Below are 19,321 nucleotides of genomic sequence, written 5' to 3'. Positions count from 1 at the left end.
GTCTAAGATATTTCAGAGAATGGTGAAGTCTGGCAGAAAATACTTTTCTTGAGAAGAGAGGGGATGTTATTACAAAAGGTTCCTTTTTACAGATCTCGTAGAGCAGAGCTGTCACTGGGCAGAAAGTCTGTTGTAGGTCATACTATCACAGTGCTTTTCTTGCATGTCAGTGAAAAGTCAGAATAGTGTTTTCAAGTGCGCTCAGTGCCCACCTGCTCCTCCTCTCACTAATATCACCATCACTAACATTCCCCAAGGTCCAGTGGGAGCTGAGGTGAGTCGCACTGAGCATTTTCTGAAAACATGTTAATAATGACTTTAGAACATTGTTTAAAAGTAGGAGTGTTCATTTTTCTAATGCCACTTCACTGTCTGTCCTCCATGTATTTTTCTTTATTTCAGATGTATTGACCAACTGTCTAAAACACTGGTTTCCTATTTTGTCCAATACAATCATCTGCAGACAGCTGAAACAGTGATCTTTAGAATCAAACAGAATTTTTGTATTGTAATATAATATATTCAGGGCATTTACATAAAGGTATGATACACTATCCTGCCTGCAAAACATTTTCCCCATCCATTTGTACCTCAGACTCAAGCCTATCAAAATCCCTTTAAGAGCTTCTTTATATTCTTTGAGAACTAAGAATCTGCCACAATCAAAGTTGATTTGCTAGAATCAGGTGCTTACTTACAAGGTATCATATTTATAAAACATCCATATGCACTGCTGGCAAATCCTAGGGTGCATATAGTCTATGCACAAGCACACAGGGAATACAGTTCCCATACCTTTATTCTCTTTTTTACCTTAATTTCTTATTTCTTTGTTTTTCCACTGTGCTCACTCACCACTTTTTTTTTTTTTCCTTTTTTCCACTGTCTTTATTCTCAGCATATTTTTCTATTTGTCCCAAGAGCAGCATGAGTCAAACCATGTTAAGACTCAAGCCTACACAAATCCCTCTTATTCATAAATAAAAGAAACAGTAGGGATGGCCTTGCACTAAGCCTCTAATATGACCTCCCTAGAACTTGGAGAAAGTTCAGATCTAACTTGACCTTCCCTAACCAGGACCATGTATATACATGTACAAGCAAACCCCATCACATTTTAGATGGGAGTTACATAAAAAAGTATAAAATTCTGAGAAATATATCAAGAATGAAGAAAAATGAGAAGTGCACATTGGAGACAAACATACAAGTGACTTTAGAAATTTAGGGATTTTTCTTGTCTCCTGAGAGTGCTAGAAGTGCCAATACGACTTGCTACGCTACAGCCTATCAAGGCAATGTTTTTTAGGTTGGCATAACATTTTGACAAGTCATCTAAGGCCTTAAACATTAATGAATATGGAAGCAATAATAAAAATGCATGACATATACAGTGTATGTTTGCTGCCTAAGAGAATGTTTTTCTACTAGAATGTGTTCTGCCTGTACCCTCTCAAAATGTGGCTGGTGATCTGGTGATGAACTCACAAATGCTCTTAAACTCAATGCTTTATTATAGAAGTCTATATAGGTTTATTATCTGTGCACACAAACACACCCACATTTCCCATTCAACATGAACATCAATCAGGAGAGAAGTAAGGAATCAGACTTCCTCCTCATCCATTCTCAACAACTGCATTAATCTCATTTTCATCGTTCAGCGCTCACACATACAGAAATGCAGGTGCTTATTTCTAGTATTGCTAAGATAGTAAGTTAAATCAGTTGTGGGGTCAGGAACAATACAATGTTTGGTAATACAATGTTTGATAAAGGATTCAGGTAGCCTTTTGAAATATTAACTCCAGCAAATGAGGTCTTGCCCCCCTGCAAAGAGCTGCATTCTTCTGGGCAGTAGAATTACACATGAGTCTCAGAGAAGTGTAAGATTTCTCATCTGTGTGGGCACTAAAGTTCAGATAGTGGTAAATAGTCTCCTTCCACTTTCCAATTAGCTTTCTCATAAACACATGCATTTTCCTGCTGATGCATAAAACATGCCTGTTAGTCTGAGAAATGCCTTGGATTCAAAAAGTGTCAAACAGGGAACAACTAAACCTTTAAAAAATTATAATTAAGTAAATGGCAGAGTACACAATTCTGAAGTTGTGCACATATTTCTAGGATATATGTGTTTGGCATATTTCTGTCCTAAAGCCAATACTATATTTAGTTTTTCTCTTAAAAAACACAGACAGACATTTGGAGAAGACTCTGAGTGTTTTAGTTCTGCTACTTTACATATTACAAGAACAGACTCATCTTTGTGCTTCCATCAAGATGAAAGCTGGATTTTAAAACACTTACCCCGTTTTTACCTAATTTATCTTAGCATCATAAAATGGAAATCAAATGACTTGTACTGTCCATCCATCCATCCATCCATCCATCCATCCATCCATCCATCCATCCATCCTGGGACCATAACAGTTATAATACTATGGCAAATAATACCTCCTTTAAAAATCATGCTCCATTTTTGGGAACATATTATGGATCTATAATGAAACAAGGTTAATGCTCTTAATTAGATAGCTTTCAAGTTTTAGAATGATGTAATTTTCTCCAGGTATGTAGGAGCTCACCCACACAGCAGAAAAAAAAAGTCAGGAGTTTTGGAAGGGAAAAATACATGTCTAACTGTGATATATTTATAGTCAAACACATGTACCTACAATCTTTAAACCAAACTCTCCTCATTATGCATTACATGATGTATCATGTTTATGTGATGATTAGACACAGAAATCATATCAGTTACTCGGAGACAAAATTACTTCTCAGAAGCTTTGCCTCTTACTTTGCATTTGTTTAACCCTCACTTATGACCAGGGCCATTCAATTGCAAGGAACAGACTGGAAGCAATTCTGTTTATTTCCATGGAATATTTCTTAGGATGAAGACAGAAATCACACTTTTTATTTGCCCCTCAATTACAGGTAATGAAAATTAAAGCCCTAGCTAGTGTGAATTATAGCTCATTTTGAAAAGACTGACATGCTTTGAATGACCTCCTCTGTCCTTGGAAGAGTTTGTTTAAAGCTGATTTGGGAAACTCATTGCCTTGTGATGCAGAAACAGATCTCAGGTAAGAAAAATGCTTCCTTCCAGTGTATCTCCCTCTGCTTTCCAACTCCTCTCCAATCTTTTTGTGGCTGTCTCCTAGCTGGCTGTGCCTCCACCTGCCACACCACCCTGTACTTGTCACAGTGCCTGGGCTCAGAGTAGTGTACTGTAAGTGTACTGGTGAATACTTGCACTGGTTTAATATAAAATCATAACCAAAACACAAAGCAAGGAATCTCAAAGAATCATTCCCTCTGTCTCAAATCAAACAGAGAAGAATTTTGTTCCTGACATTCTTCCTGGGGAAGCAGTCAACCCAACAAGCAGAGTGAGGGAGTGCGTTTATGTGTAGACTTGCAACAGATACTCTTCTATGAACTTAGAGATCACTTCAATCTCCTTTTCAATCTATCATGGATTTAGATAATGCTTATGAGCATCTTGAAATCTTTCCTAAATTATATGACAAAAGATGCTTCACATTTTTATCCCAGTAAATTATCACCATATCCTTACTCTCTTAGTTCCCCATGTAATTAATTTCATGTTTTCCTTTTATAGCCTGTCTAAAGTCCGTAACACTCTCCAGTACATATATAATTTGAAAGTTCTGCATTGTCTCTCTTTGCATCTTTTCACCAGTTTCACTCCTGCAGCACATTAAGTACAAATGGTTTTGCTCCATTTCCAAAGTTATTGCCTAACTTAACCTAACCCAACACTTAGAAACATATGCTACCTTCTTTCTATAAAAGGACAGGCATGATTCTGATTTTCTCATAGTATATTCAGTTGCTTCCCTGTGCTGAACACTACACTTCAAACACTTTATTTGACACATAACTTTTGAAGTGTCTTAATTTCAGGAAAAAAGAAAGAGAAAGAAATATTTGCTAACTCTACACAGCTGTGCTGAATAAGCATCCAACTATGTATTTTTAAACTAATTTCAAGAAACTTGGCCTCCCTAAAAATATAGGCCAGCAGCTCTTCCAAGAAATGAAAGAACCAGCTAATTGCTTAGGGATTTATACAGCTACATTTAGAGATTAGTTTGGATAAGAGAGGGGAAAAATGTTCCTGTCCATCCAACCACTAAAGTTTGTCTGACTACATATTAACAGAGCTACAACTTCCTGCTATGCTTGAGTAAGCTGTGCTCATGACAGCCCACTGTACTGGGATGTGATATATGTATTTTGTACATGCCTCAGAGAATGAGAACAAATCTTGCTGTAAGCTCTATTATGTGATACCCCAGGATTTTCTTTTGCTCACTCACCTATGAAAGACTGTGATAGCTATAGTCATTTTCCCTTCTGCATCTCTAACCTACACATCTCTAACACATTAGAAAAGGCAGGAGGGAACAAACATCCATCCTCTGATGTCTCCTGTGAACTGTTTTTTCCTTCTGACAATTGAAATAGAACTTGTAAAATTCTGATGAGAAATGTTTTATTGGATGGCACAGCTGTCATGCACAGGGGCAGAAAGCTGAAAGATGTTAAAATGTCGAAGTTATTATTTCTAATTATTTCTAATAATTGTCTGCCACCCTTTGAGTGACTTTTTTTTTTTTTCCTGGATATATTGTTCATTAGAAATAATCAGCTGTTATAATTGGCATATACATATATATGGCTACTCTAAGCCAGGGAATTCTCAGATTCAAGCATAAGACTTTTTTTCTCAGGCTTCTTAAGAAACAAGATTACTTATACAAATTCCATCTCTTCACAATTTCTCCTAAGAAAGTTTAGGATGAGTTTCACTATAGAAAAGTGAGCTTCTCAATTTTTCTGAAAGGGTTAAGCACTTTCAGTAAAAATCTCCATCATCTCTAAAGGTCACTCTTAATAAAGTCACAAGCACCAAGAAGGAAACAGGTCCCAATTGACAGGTCACTGGAGATAGAAACCTGGAAAACTGGATTCAATTTTCAGTATGGTATTGACTCCCTGAGTACCTGAGCAAATAATTTCACTTCCTCATGCCTTTGTCTCTCTCTCTCCCCCTCTGTAATATAAGAGTAATATACCTTGAGATCCAGCTAAAGAGTGTGACATGACATGAAGTCCAAGATTCACTAATGGAAGATCAGAGCCTGTATGAAAAGATAGGCAAGTTATTATTTGTCATCTTATGGATTCTTCTAAAAATAACCATTTGCACCAAAGACTTTGTACATCAGTTACCCTGCACAATAAAAAATGTTGAGAATACACATAGCCACACTAACCCGATTTTAGGTGTACAGGCTAAAGGAAAGGAATCATGGTGTAAAGTTCAGTACTGTGTAACACCACAGAAACCACTATCAAGCATGTCTAAATACTGAGCTGATTTTCAGATTTATTTCATGTTCCCCCTCTCCAAGATGACTACAAAGGAGGAGTTATTAAAACAATCAGCTTCAGGTAAGCTCTTGCTGATTCAACATTGGATTTTTATCCCTCAGATGGGAAAAAAAAAAATGTCCAATTATAAAACAGTGGTATTAAAATCACCCTGCATGTCCAGAGTCCCATGGAGAAATACTGCCAGACTTCAAGGAGAGATGATCTTGTTCTCACTCCTCCAGCTGAAAGTGCAGTTTGCATGGGAGCAACCAGATGTAGGCATTTGGCAGGCATGGCCTTCCAGGAGAAGACACCGGCAGGGCATCAGCTTCACTGAGCTGCAGGGGTTGACTCAGGCTGTCTCAGAAACATAAACTTCTACTGTCTTTCAAGATGAGAGATTTGAACATCATCATGCATGGGTTTCCAAGGGCTACAGAAATGAGCAATTGCGTTCACTTTATTATTTGAAGGCTGTGCCTTGGGAAAGGACACCTTTCACTAGACCAGACTGCTCAAAGCCCCATCCAGCCTGGCCTTGAACTTTCAGGGATGGGGCACCACAGCTTCTCTGCCTTTTAACAGACTGCACTAAATTATTAAAACTACTTCATTTTCTCAGATGACCTGGAATAAAAAAAGAATAATGTTAAGTATTTTATCTCTCTAAGAGTTTTTGAGGACTGTGTTTGACAGTTCAGTGGGCTACCATATTAATAATACTTAAAAAATTCCTACAGTATTGCTAGAAAATTTGTTTTCTAAAACAATAGCTTCATAATAACTCTCCCTTAAGGAGACACAGAATGCATTTAGTACAGTAATCTGGAACCAGGTTTAAGTAAAAAAGAGACTTTAAAAAAAAAGAAAGGTGTTCATGAAGGGCATTACTATTGATAAACTGGAAATTACATGTTGCCCTGATATTTCTGCAGTTTCTGAGTCACTGAGTGCTTGTGAACAGGAAAGGAAATCCAGAAGTCAGACAGATGAAAGACCAAGAAATGACACAGGCATTACTAATTCTGTTAAATCATTTGGCTTACAGAAAATCGATAAAATATGTGTAAAAAGGATGATGACCTATTCCCTTTATCCGAACAGGTTCTGAAGTGCACCTCTTCTGTGGCAGACATCATCTGGCACACCAGAATAGCTGGATTTGTTTATGATAACTCAGGCTGCTGCTGCTCAAGAGCTCTGTCTCTGGCCATCCATCTCACACAACACATTCCTTAAGGATTTCAAGAACCATTAAGCATGGGTGGTTTAAGGCTGCATGTGGTAGCATACACACCTACAACACGTGGAAGTAACTCCCACAAAATCCTGAATGGACAGGAGGGTCTAGGACTTTATGTGAAACGTATTGCCCCCTCAGAGACCTACTTAGTCCTCTCCTGGTGCTCTTCTAATTGCTTTAAAGCTTCAGTCAATACCCTAGGTAGAGTGAATATCTTATCAGTTTTATTCTCAGTTCCCAGGTTCCTCTGACATAAAGGAGACAAGCAGCTCCTCCTTAAAAAAAATCAAGGTTACAGCTAGTAAGACTGTCTGCTTGTGGCATCATTGCCATGGAAGACTTATTCCAGATCTTCAGCTGCCCTTGCTTCACTCTGAAGTGTGTCTCCCAGTTGAGGAAAAAATGCTGGTGGTTAACAACAGGAGAAAAAGATACCTTTTTTTTAAAAAAAAAAAAAAGTTATTTTACTAGAGAGTCTTCATCTTTTCCCTGACCTAAAAGAAAAGAGGTATCTGAGAAAGAACTGAACAATGTGCCCCTGTTATTGAGAGAGATATACAAACCGCCAGGCAGCTTTTAATGCCTGCATCTAAAATCATTTAAGGTATGAGGTAGGAAGACCTCAGACTCATAACACAAGGGTATATTTCATTGCCAACTTTGTGGTTAGTAGAAGAGAATTCTGCAAGCTAATTATTCTTCAATCTGATAATTTATTATTTCATCAGAATAAAAGGATTCCCCTCTGGGTCCACCTCCTTCTTTTCCCTCAGGTACCTGACTTTGCTGAAATTGAAGGCCATAATTCAATTAACAAAGGATGGGAAGTCTTAATGAAAATTAACCACTCAGAAACAGATGTTGATGCCACAGAAATGCCGATACTCCCCATGAAGCACCACTGGCTGTTGTCTGGATGGGGAAAGGCAGAGACATCTGAACTTGGAATTACACACCAGATGAGGTAACTATACTTACATCTGCAGACCACTGTTCGATGAAGTGTTTAAACACAGGCTTAGATTTTATTAATCTGCTTTGCCATATGCTTACATTTATTCTGTACTAGTAACATCACCAGCCAAAAGGTATACCATTTCACAGTAGTGCATTCTTCCTGATTGTTAAAACACCTTTGGATATCTGATTTCTTATGGCATACATGAAAGCAATGCTGACATTTCAGAATTTCAGAATCTCAGAATTGTTAGGGTTGGAAGGGGCCTCTGGGGATCATGTAGTCCAATGCCCCTGCAAAGGCAGGGTCACCTAGAGCAGGTTACACAGGAATGCATCCAGGAGGGTTTTGAATACCTCCACAGAGGGAGACTGCATGACCTCCCTGAGCAGCCTATCCATTGCTCTGCTACCCTCAGTGTAAAGAACTTCTTCCTCATGTCGAGGTGCAACTTCTTGTGTTTTAGTTTAAGACCATTGCTCTTCATCCTGTCCCAACTGGGCACCACTGAAAAGTGTCTGGCACCATCCTATTGGCATCTGCCTTTGAGATATTTATAGGCACTAACAAGGTCATCTCTCACTCTTTCCTCTAAACAAGCCCAGTTCTCACAGCATAAGAGAGATGCTCCAGACCCCAAATCATCTTTGTGGCCTACATTCGACATTCAGTAGCAACTTGTCCGGACACAGCACTCCAGATGCGGCCTCACCAGGGCTGAGTAAAAGGACAGCATCACCTACCTTGACCTGCTGACCACACTCTTCCCAATGAACTCCAGGATACCATTGTCCCTCCTGGCCACAAGGGCACTGCTGGCTCATACACAACTTGTTACCCATGAAGATTCCCAGACCCTTCTCTGCAGAGCTGCTCTCTAGGAGGTCAGCCCCTAACCTGTGCTGATATTTGGGGTTATTCCTCCCCAGGTTTGGGATTCTACACTCGCCCTTGTTGAACCTCATTAATTTTCCCTCCACCCAATTCTTCAGCCTATCAGGATCCCACTGAGTGGCAGCACAGCTTTCAGGTGTACAAGCCTCTGCCCCCCAGTTTCATACCATCAGCAAACTTCTATCCCTTCATCCACGTCATTGGCAAACAAGTTCAATAAGACTGGACTCAGCAGATTCCTGACTACAGGACTCCAGCTGATCACAACCCTCTGAGCTCTGACACTCAGCCAGTTCTTGCTCCACACCACTGTCCATCCACCTAATCCACACTTCCTACAATTACCTGTAAGGGTGGTAGGGAAGACAATGTCTTTCCAGCTATAGTAAAAAAAAATGCAAAAGGAAGCCACAGCTGTGAAAAAAACTCCATGCCAGGGCTGGAACTCATGCTCACCATTTGCTAACCAGCACTGCTGAAAAGCTGGTCACAGACTGGTATGGCTCATGTGACTCAAGCTTCAAATGAATTAATGCCTCTGTCAGGCTTCATGTTGAAAAAACAGCAAATTAAGGACAGTTGGAAACACAATGCCTATATATGAATAACTTTTGAAAGTTTCATGTTTCCTTTTGGTGGGAATAGAGATGAGGATGTGAAATCAGCATAGTGAACTCTGATTCTGTCCCCCTCTTCCACATTTTTCCCTTCTGTAAACCTGTTACAGAATCTCACCAGAAGAATTATTAGGAAACTTTTCCTTCTAATTTCATAGTCACAAAATCCCATAGGCAGGGATGCCATTCACTTCACCAGGTTGCTCAGGGCCCTGTCCAACTTGTCCTGGAAGACTTCCAGGGATGAGGCATCCACAACTTCTCTGGGAAACCTGTTTCAGTATTGCACCACCCTTGAGACAAAGAATTTCCTTCTAATAGGAAGAAAGAGAGGAAATTCCTCTTTTTCAGCTTAAAACAACTGCACCTTGTCCTGTCAATATCTACCCACGTAAAAAGTCCCTCTCCCTCCTTTTTATAAGCCCCTGGAATATATTGGAAGGGTGCTCCAAGGTTTTCCTGAATCCCTCTGTTCTCCAGGCTGAATGATTGCACTTCCTCAGCCTGTCTTCATAGAAAAGGTGCTTCAGCCCACTGATGATCTTCATGGCCTCCTCTGGGCTCACTCCAGCAGGTCCAACTTGGGGACCCCAGAGCTGATGCAGCCCTGCAGGTGGGGTCTCAGCAGAGCAGAGGGGCAGAATCCCCTCCCTGGCCCTGCTGTCCACACTGCTCTGGATGCAGCCCAGGACACGTTTGTCTCTCTGGGCTGGGAGTGCCCATGGCTGGGTCATGTCCAGCCTCCCAAACACCAGCACCTTCAAGTCCCTCTCAGCAGGACTGCTCTCAATAATTTCTTCTTCCAGTCTCTACTTACAACTGGAACAGGTGCACTTGGACTTGCTGAACATCGTGAGTAAGATCGTGGGTCCACTTCTCAAGTTTGTCCAGCTCCCTCATAATTTCTGATGGAAATTTATCCATCAATGGTTTAAAGCAATTTACTCTTGTTCTAACACTGGCCTCAAGCTTAACCAGACCTGGTTTAGCTCCCTGGCATTCAGAGACAACTGTCATTTCTCCTTTCAGCATCTTCTTTGAGTTTACATGAGAGACTACAACACTTCCCTTTGTAAGGTAACAAAAACATAAAAAGAGTTTAGAGTAGACAGAACCACTATTTCTTGATGTGGCCACAGTCTTCTGTATCAGGAGAATCCAAATTCTTTTCAACAGATATGTGTACAATGGTTCTAACATATCTAATGGTTCTACCCATGTCTCCACAAGTGTCGCAGAATCACTTAGGTGGGAGGGAGTCTTGGGAGTGCAGCCTTCCCATCAGGTTTTGAACACTGTCAGGGACAGAGATTCTCTGGGCAACCTATTCCTGTATGTAATTTCTAATTATCTTCAGAGTAGAAACTTTTCTTTATAGTTACCCAGAATCTTCCATCTCAGTTTAGGGCCACTGTCTCTCATTCCTCTGCTGTGTGTCTCAGGAATAAGCCTAGCTTCATCTTCTTGAAACCCCCTCACAGATCCTGGAAGATTGTTTCCAGACTCCTTTTCTTGCTTTTAACAGAAACATATTCACTCCAAATCCCTTGATTTTAGGATTAAGAGTAGAAAGCCTGTGCACTGCCCTGAAGGTCATTGACCCAACTGCAGTGCTGGCAAGTATTTTTGACTGGAGCTGTCATGAGAGTGACAGACACATTTCAGCCTTAAAAGACAATGAAGAATTCAATCCCTGATCCCCATCTGCTCTTGGGATGTTTTGTTAAAGCAGAGAGAATCCTGAAGTAATGTAATCAGTTGTTATCAAAATGAAGAAAATTTAGATTGGCAAGTCAATCACATCCCATGGCAAAGCTGAATAGTTCTACCTAAATTTCATTTATCAGTGTAGTACAGCATTTTCCCTAGAAACTCTGATATTACCAAATATTATCATTCTTCTGCCCTGACCCTTTTTTAATATTAAGAGTAAATGTTGAAAATCCATACAGTTGACACCACTGCCCTGGCAGACGCAGAATTAACAGTGATACTGTAAGGGATTGCAAAACCCTAAGCCATTTCACAAAGGGATTGAATTGAAAAGATAACACATTTTCAAATATAACTGAAGCTGGAATACAGATGCTCTCCTTCTACAACTTCAAATATTACCAGTACTCAGATGTGAACAGAAAAGACCATTATTAAATTTACCTCTAAAGGATTTTATAAACCCTTTAGGTCAACAATTAAGTGCTCAGCATTTTTATTTTTTTCATTTTGTAGCAGAAAATAATTTATCACCTACTATCACTTCAATTTTTACTGTTATTTACATTCAGGTTAGGGACAATAGTATTGATTTGCCCTGCTATGTTTTTGATTGTACGAAATAAAATATTTTCCATTAGTTTTCTTTCCAAATAAGGTTCTGTCACAGATTACAGACTTCTGATACTTGCTAGTTTCCCTACAGAACTTTCTGTAACTCAGGCAGGGAGTGAAAAAACTGTATGCCCCTAAACTATCACTGATATCCATTTAATACTCAAAGAGGAAAGTTGCTACTGCAAAACTCTGATGAAATTCACCTCAAGCAAGGCAGTAAGATGCCTTCAGAAAGAATGTCACTTAGTGGGTAGAGCAGAATCCCAGGACTTGAGAAATTTGGGCTAACATAATAAAGCTGAACAAAGAGTTACAGCACAATAATGATTTCAGGGTGATGGAAAGGCACACTGTAGCAGGTATCACCACAGTAGATTCCAGTACTAACTATGGGGCCACTTTGGTCATTGGGACAATGAAATAAGGATGAAACATTGTGAGACCCAAGAGGAATATGATTCTATGATTCTGTGTATAGATCAAGCCAGAGTGACTGGATATTGATGAATTCATGCTTTATAGCACACAATTGTGACTGCTGGGAGGAGACTTCAGGGTAGCAGTGGCTGCTTAAGTTAAAGCTAGAACAGTTTAGACAAAACTGAACTAAAATATTAAAATAAAATGATGTGCTGAGAAAAGAAAGTTGATAGGATCCAAGACAAATCCAGAGGAAAAAGAAAGGGAAAGTGGAAAAAACAAGATTAGATAAAGTAAGATCTTGCAGTATGATGACTACTTAGATGGCATCTGATAAGACAAGGCACAGAAAGTGTTGATAATTATTCCTCTGAGTCCACTTCTTCATGTCTAATGGTTGACCTTGAAATTCAAAACATTGCATTACTCCTCCCAGGTGTTAGATGCAAGACAAATACTTTAAATCATAATCATAAAAGTACTACAAAATCAATCTGCAAAGTACCAGTCTATGAGCCCTTCATACAGACAAGCATTTGCATAATGTTCCTTTTTTAAAGTATAAAAATATGGCACCTATTAGAAATAGAAAGCTTATTAAATTATGTACAAAATATTTAAATCTTTTGGTCAAATTTGGAATCCATATTAACAGTCTTTTAAAGTGCTTTTGCCTTTTTTTTTTCTTTTTGGCCAAAAATCTGCTCACAAAAGGCTTAGAAATTCTTTAGCTTGCTACAAAATCCCCATACAGGAGTCAAGTCCTACCTGGGAAAAAACCTAGACAGAACTGGAAAGAACACACACACACATTCTCCAGCTTTGTTCCATTCAGTTACATTCAGAATAAAGATAAGTGTACAGAGAGCAAGTGAAAATATTGCTGTAGTCTTTCTTAGCTTACCAATATTGTCAAAACAGGATACAGTTTTACCAGCTTCCTATGGATCCCAGCTAATGTATCAGCTCCTACCAATAAGCAAATGTCAAAGACAAACATTTTGTATTTTGTTCCTGGCCATTTAATGTAAAGCAGAAGAATTGTTTTATAATACGCGAAATTATGAATACTACATTGTACACAAAAGCCCACAGCATCAGACCACTGCAAAAAGAATTTTGTTAAGGGAGGGGATGAAAAGATGAATTAAGATTTTGAAGAAAAGAAAAGTAATTGGCAAGTTTTGGAGGAAAAAACACCAACTAAACAGCTCTAGGATAATCAGCTTTGTAGCAAAAAACTTCTTGTGGTTTCCATAAAGCAACAAAATAGATATTATCATATTGACAAGATCATATCACAGCAGCTAGGGGCAACAACAAAGAGCAGGAATATCATTGGAAGAGTTTTATTTAGGGCCAAGGTTCTTCTTGATGATCATCCATCAGCAGCTGCAGTAACTAATTAAAAATCTGAACAAATATCGAAAAAATTTGTGAGCAGAACTGTTGACACTTATGAAGTGCAAGCTATTGATTGAGAATCACACTGGATGACTTCAGAATTTATAAATACCTATGTAATCCAATTAGACTCCTTACATCATCTTCTCTTGCAGACACCATTAAGATGTGAATTTAAAAACAGCTGTGTGATTATCATGTCCTGCTATAGAGTATAATTTGTTTCTAAAAAATTATGAACAGATGAAAATTTTATTTAATAAAGACTATTGTTTTTCACTTGGCAATGATACTTTGGTATTTTTCTTTCCACCTGAAAGATAGGTACTTTATTAAACTGGTTACTTGCAAGCTAACAGATTGATTTATGATTTTTTTGTTGTTAGTTTGTCTTCTTTATAAAGAAGAAATCCATAACTATTACATGTCATTCATAAAGTTGATGCAGGTTGCACTTTTAACTGATGCTAAATAAACTGTTTAAAAGGATTTGCCTATTTCAAAAGCTAATTATTATTTTCAAGGTTCTATATAATCTTTGTATATTTCACACTACAATTCTGCTGATGTTGGAATAGAACAAAGTTACAAAGAATGTAGCTGTTAAGAGAAAATCCACCCAGAAGCTTCCTTTTGTAACAGTGAGAAGCAAGACAGCAAGTAGATATTTTCCAGGTCAGAATGCTACTGATAAATATTAATTAATTCTGAATCACTGATGTTCAATAAAATGGAGAAATCCTATGCAAAAACATGAAACAACACCGCTTCATAGACATGAATTACCACGAAATAAACCTAAGTCCTTTAGATCTGTTGCCTTTTGTAGGTCACATTACCACAGGCCCACTATATTACCACAGGATAAGAATGAATTGGTCCAGCTGGATTTTCCCAGGAAAGAATAAAAATACAGACTAGTTTAAGTCTTAGTTTAAGAACAGAAGTTGAGCTGTAACCAAATCCTCAAAGTTTCTTATCAAAGAAGGAAACTAAGGCAGCCAAACTACAAACATAGCAACATTTTGGTTTGCTTTTTTTTTTTTTTCTGTCTGAGAAGGCACTTCAATGTAATACTAAACCTCTGGAAGCACAAAACCCATTTCTGCAAAGTTTTCTGTGAAGAACTCGGGCTCCCAGAGCAAGGCTGGATTAAGACTTTTCCTCAGCTAATATTTTTCACATTGCAGTGTCTCTGTCTAGCTGAATAGCTGGCTTTCTCATTGAAAAAGTCACAAAAAGATGTATTTATTGAAAAACAACAAGTTGTATATTTGTGAATTCCACGAGGAGCTTGAGGCATAGAGACTGACTAATTTGTCAGGTAGATTGAGTTTCAGTAGTGCTGTTTGAGAGAAGGTACCAAAAGAGAGAGAGAGCCTTTCACGACAATAAAAGCTCTAAGCATCAAATGCATGTTTAAATATTAGATATATGTTAAAATTACTTCCTTTACAATTGCAATCCTTTTGAAACTGAATTTATCCATCAAAAATACTTACTTAGGAAAAGGAGACATTAAATTTCCAGGTCACAAAATTATACCCCATAGGAGGCACATTAATTAGGATTTTCTCCACTGAGTGCAAGTCAGATCTGCTTCATACACATATGAGGTGGTACAGAACTGATTGGAAAATTCATTCTTGGGGTACCTGCAAATTTCAAGAACTGGCTGCCAGTAAAAAACTCACAAGTAGAAGATATATACCCTGAGCTTCCCCTTAAACTTTACAAGCACAGACACAAACCAACTCAAATAACATTGGCACAGAGAATTGGAGAAACAAACCCCTGCAAAGTTTCTGGTCTTTGCATCTTCTCTCACATCTGCTGCAGTGTCTCCATCTAGGAGTAGATTTTCATGCCAAGTCACTCTGTCTGCATCTGTAAATCGATTCAGGTAATAGCTCTGGAACTCAAGCAACCAGCACAGCAGTGCTCATGTGCATGTGGCTGTTCTCTCTTGGCCCCATGACAAGGTGGTCCCTTCCAAAGGCTTCGCAAGCAGCTTCTGGCCTGTGCTAAACCCGAAGCGTGCCCAGATGCCATCTGCGAGAAGGATGGCTGGCTCCCACTAAAACTGTGCTTGGGACCATGCAAACTAATTATCTGCACAGCTTCCTGTATGGCAACATTTATGTTAATTAAGGGCCTTGCTAATGCTGTTGTTACTATTACTATGATACTATGTTCCACCCCAGTGCAGAACAGAGGATGTAACAGCATTTTGTAAATAACCAAACGAGCCTCACAGTACCCATTCAGAGAAGGACATGGGTTTAACCCAATTTACAATCTAGGAGACTGTGGGATCAAAAGACGACCCAATACACTTGTCTTCAAGGAAATGGTGGTAAGAGCCAAGAATAAGGGATGGGATTCCTGAATCTTATTGCTCACATTTAGCTGCTACGCCACTACCTACGATGTTAAATTATTCATCATTTCTTACAGGGAAGGCAGGCATGCACTCACAGGAAAAGCCGGGTGCAAGAAAAAGGGTTATCAAAGTATTCACACACTCTTTCAAAAGAGTTAGTTAACTGACAAAAATATGCTGCTGTAATGCATTTTCATGTGTAGGCAGCAATTCTTCTCAGCATCCTAGGGCTGGAATCCTGTGTAGGGAAAGCTCAACTGCTCAGTATATGTAAAAGACAGGCCTCATTAACTCTTGGACATCTTCTCATTTCTTGGTCATAAATCCTATTACCTTGTATTACAAACTGCCATAAAACTTACAGATAAAAGATAATTTATGCTCAGTGTACAGAAGCTAATGTTTCTGTACTCCTGAGAAGCACACAACCAGAAAATGAGAAAGTATGTATGTGAAACCTTAAGCCATTCTTATTGAGCATGGCTAGCATGATAAACATGACTCTAAGGGCCTTATGCTCTTCAGCCAGGGTATAGTCTAATAGTAATTGATGTTACCAAATTTCAAACATAAAATGTATGAACTCTTGCATAAAATATCCTGCTTATAAAGACTGATTACTCCTTATTAAAAATTCAAGCTTTCCTCCCTCCCCCACTACAGAATGAAATATGACATCTATTCAGTACACAGGTATATTTTTTTCTTTTTTCTTTTTTTTTCAAACTCCAATCATCACATAAAAAAGTGCTTCACAACAACTATCACATCCTAGAATTCTTACAAAGTCTTCCTATTTCTGCTTCCTCTCCTAATTAGTGTTGCATGGCACACAAAAAGTAACAGCCCTTGGAGTTGGCAGAATCAAAGGCAGCTCAATCTTTTATTTGCTTTTTCTCTGAAGCAATTCAAATTCTTCAGACTTTGGCACCGATTTTAACTGTGTTGGTTATCTGCTCAAAGGAATATTTTGCTTTAGTGAAGACTGAGAAAACGTGCTCATTTAGTCTTCTTGTCATTAGTTTTCCCATTCAGACGAGAAAATCTTTCACTGTCAATTTATAAATTCTTTAGCTAAAAACTATATTCCCATTGTTTGAGCCCTTCAATACATGCAAATAATTTCACACCTGCTTTCTTTTCTTAAATATGTTTTTAGTGGTTTGATATTTATTGGAATTAATTTATCTAAATTTACATACCTACAGTCTATATATCTACATTTCAGTCTCCCACCCATTTTCTCCATAGAGATTATGGAGACAGGTGTTTATGGGATATAATTATTGCCACCTGTTTTCTCATTCCTTGCAGAAGGTCATCCTTAAAGGTCAGAAATGAACATAAGAGAGTTTACTTCCTTGTAGTTTTCTTCACTTTCCATGCCAAAACATTTTTATCAATATATTTCAAACACCTTGCACTGTCTGTCAGTCTATGTCCCAAGAGATGCCTCAGTACTCAAAGTTCTAATTACTCTTACATTCAGTACTTGGGTAAGTATGAAATGATAATGTTATTGGCTGATCAAAAAAAGGCTTTGTTTACCTGGTCCACCTTGCCTGATAATCTGCACAGGATCCCAAATCAGGCATTGTCCTTGCTGTCTTCCTCTTACAACCCTGAAGATTTTTAGCAAGTCCATAATGTTCCCTGCAGTGCTGTGGACTCTTTACAAGTGTGTTAAATATTGATGTATTTCTTCTACCATAACCTTCTATACCAACATTGTAACAATGTGAAATCTCTCTCTTTCAAAAAATTCATAGATTTTTGGTGGCCTTAGATATCTACTCACACCATCCTCATCTTAGTTTCTGCACTGGTAACTATAAATTTAGCAGCTTGACTTGTTACTCCCCTTGTTATCCTTCGTAGGGGTCTTAAGGAATTACCAGTTTATCTGCTGTATCCAAGTACTTTAGACTCTGCCTAGGTAGACATGACAGAGAACCACTCTCCTGCTACACTAAACCAAAGGCTAACATTATTTGGAAGCAAAACCATAATTATATTTTGCTCACATATTTTATCCAAAGAATCCAATAAAGATCAGATTCTTCTTCCCAAGAGAGAAAGGTTTCCATTCTACACTTATAGAAAAAGCAACATGCTCTCAACTTTATCATTTGCATCAGCATTTGAATCTCAAAACCTTGCTTCATTTATTGCACAGTTTCCAGACTTGCATTTCGAACAGTCAGTGGGTCTCCCACTGTGTTAAACTCCCTCCTACCTTGATTTTAAATTACAAAGGGAAGAGGAGGAAAAGAGAGAATGTCATGATTGTGGCTGTTTGACAGAGAAAAATATCAAGCTGAACTCCATTAAAAAAAAAAAAAAAGAAAAAAAAGAGAGAGAGAATAATTCTAAGCTTAGGATCCTTATTTCTCTCAGTTTATGAACTATTCACTTTTTAAAAGAAAAACAACTGTGCAGGATTATTATTATTATCTGGAGGTACCACAACAGTTGACTGAAGATGCCAACAGTGGCAAGTTTAAACCAACAATGAAAAGCAACAAAGTGAGCACTAGGATTGTTTAAATGGCCTGCCCCTATATCTGCCCCTTATTTCTGTATGCTAGAAACAGCCTGAAATTTCCTGTGGAACTCTGCCCATCTACAAAAAAAATATTAAATGCTTTTTGTATGGCATTATTAGAAACAGGATAAAGAAATTTCCAGCAAACAAAACAATTAGCAACCTCCAATTTCTATTTAAAATGCAAAGATCATGATTTTTTTTTCAAGTTGTAAAGGGTTTAATTATTCATGGAAGACTCATGAAAGCAACCTTAGGCATGGCATTTTAAAGCTGCTTATGGAAATGATGAATAAAAATAATTAGAAATCTTTCCAGCCTTAGCAAGAGTTTTGTAAATTAAACTGGAAATTGTCCAGTTTATCTCAGCTCTTTAACATGTTCTTAAAAATACCCTAAAGGAAATTTACAGTGGTCAGTGAAGTACCGCACTCACAGATCATTTACAAGTGAGTTACTCCCCACTTTTAGATTTTAACCACAGTTATCCTTTATTTCTCTTTCCCCCTCACTCTGCTGCCTCCATTTATTCAGCTGTGCAGCTAGTGATCAGAGTAATTCCTCATCATACTGGCAAAAGAGCTCCTGTGCCTACTACCTTTCCTGCAGACACAGAGCTTCAAATTGTTAATAGAGCACCTGCCCCTGTGGCTTTAAATCTATAATCTCATAGAACTTCATTAATGCTTTTCTCAAATTACACTGAAGCACATCTGGTGCAAGGTTGTGTCAAATTTACCTGTGAATGTTATTTATTTTAATAGAATAAGCTTTCCAAAAGAAATTGGGAAAGTTAGATAAGCTTTTAGAAACCTTGCCAAGGGGAAAACATATTTTCAAAAAAATAAATTAATCATTGTTAGAGAACAGTGTTTGATGTTTAGATTTGCCTTTAATTTAAATCTCAGAAGCAGAAGATCAGCAAGATATTTTGTGTGTGTTGTTTTATGAATCAATAAATGCAATAACAGATCTGAAAAACCACAGAAATAACACATCTTAAATAAATTCCCTTGTTGATGCTAGATGGATTCCCATCATAATGAACTGCACCATTTGGACTGCATAAGAGCTCTGCCTGATGTGTACGTCAGGAACTCCCTCAGAACATTGT

At 38.2% G+C, this 19,321-nt stretch overlaps 1 protein-coding gene across 4 annotated transcripts in view; it reads right to left on the bottom strand.

The window, feature by feature from the left end:
* Positions 1-19,321, bottom strand: part of TPK1 (thiamin pyrophosphokinase 1) — a 296,432-nt gene that overhangs the window by 87,257 nt on the left and 189,854 nt on the right. The window lies entirely within an intron of this gene.

This window comes from Poecile atricapillus, chromosome 2, assembly GCF_030490865.1.
Source record: "Poecile atricapillus isolate bPoeAtr1 chromosome 2, bPoeAtr1.hap1, whole genome shotgun sequence".
NCBI classification, from domain to species: Eukaryota; Metazoa; Chordata; class Aves; order Passeriformes; family Paridae; genus Poecile; species Poecile atricapillus.
This window is presented reverse-complemented; position numbering and strand designations above follow the sequence as displayed.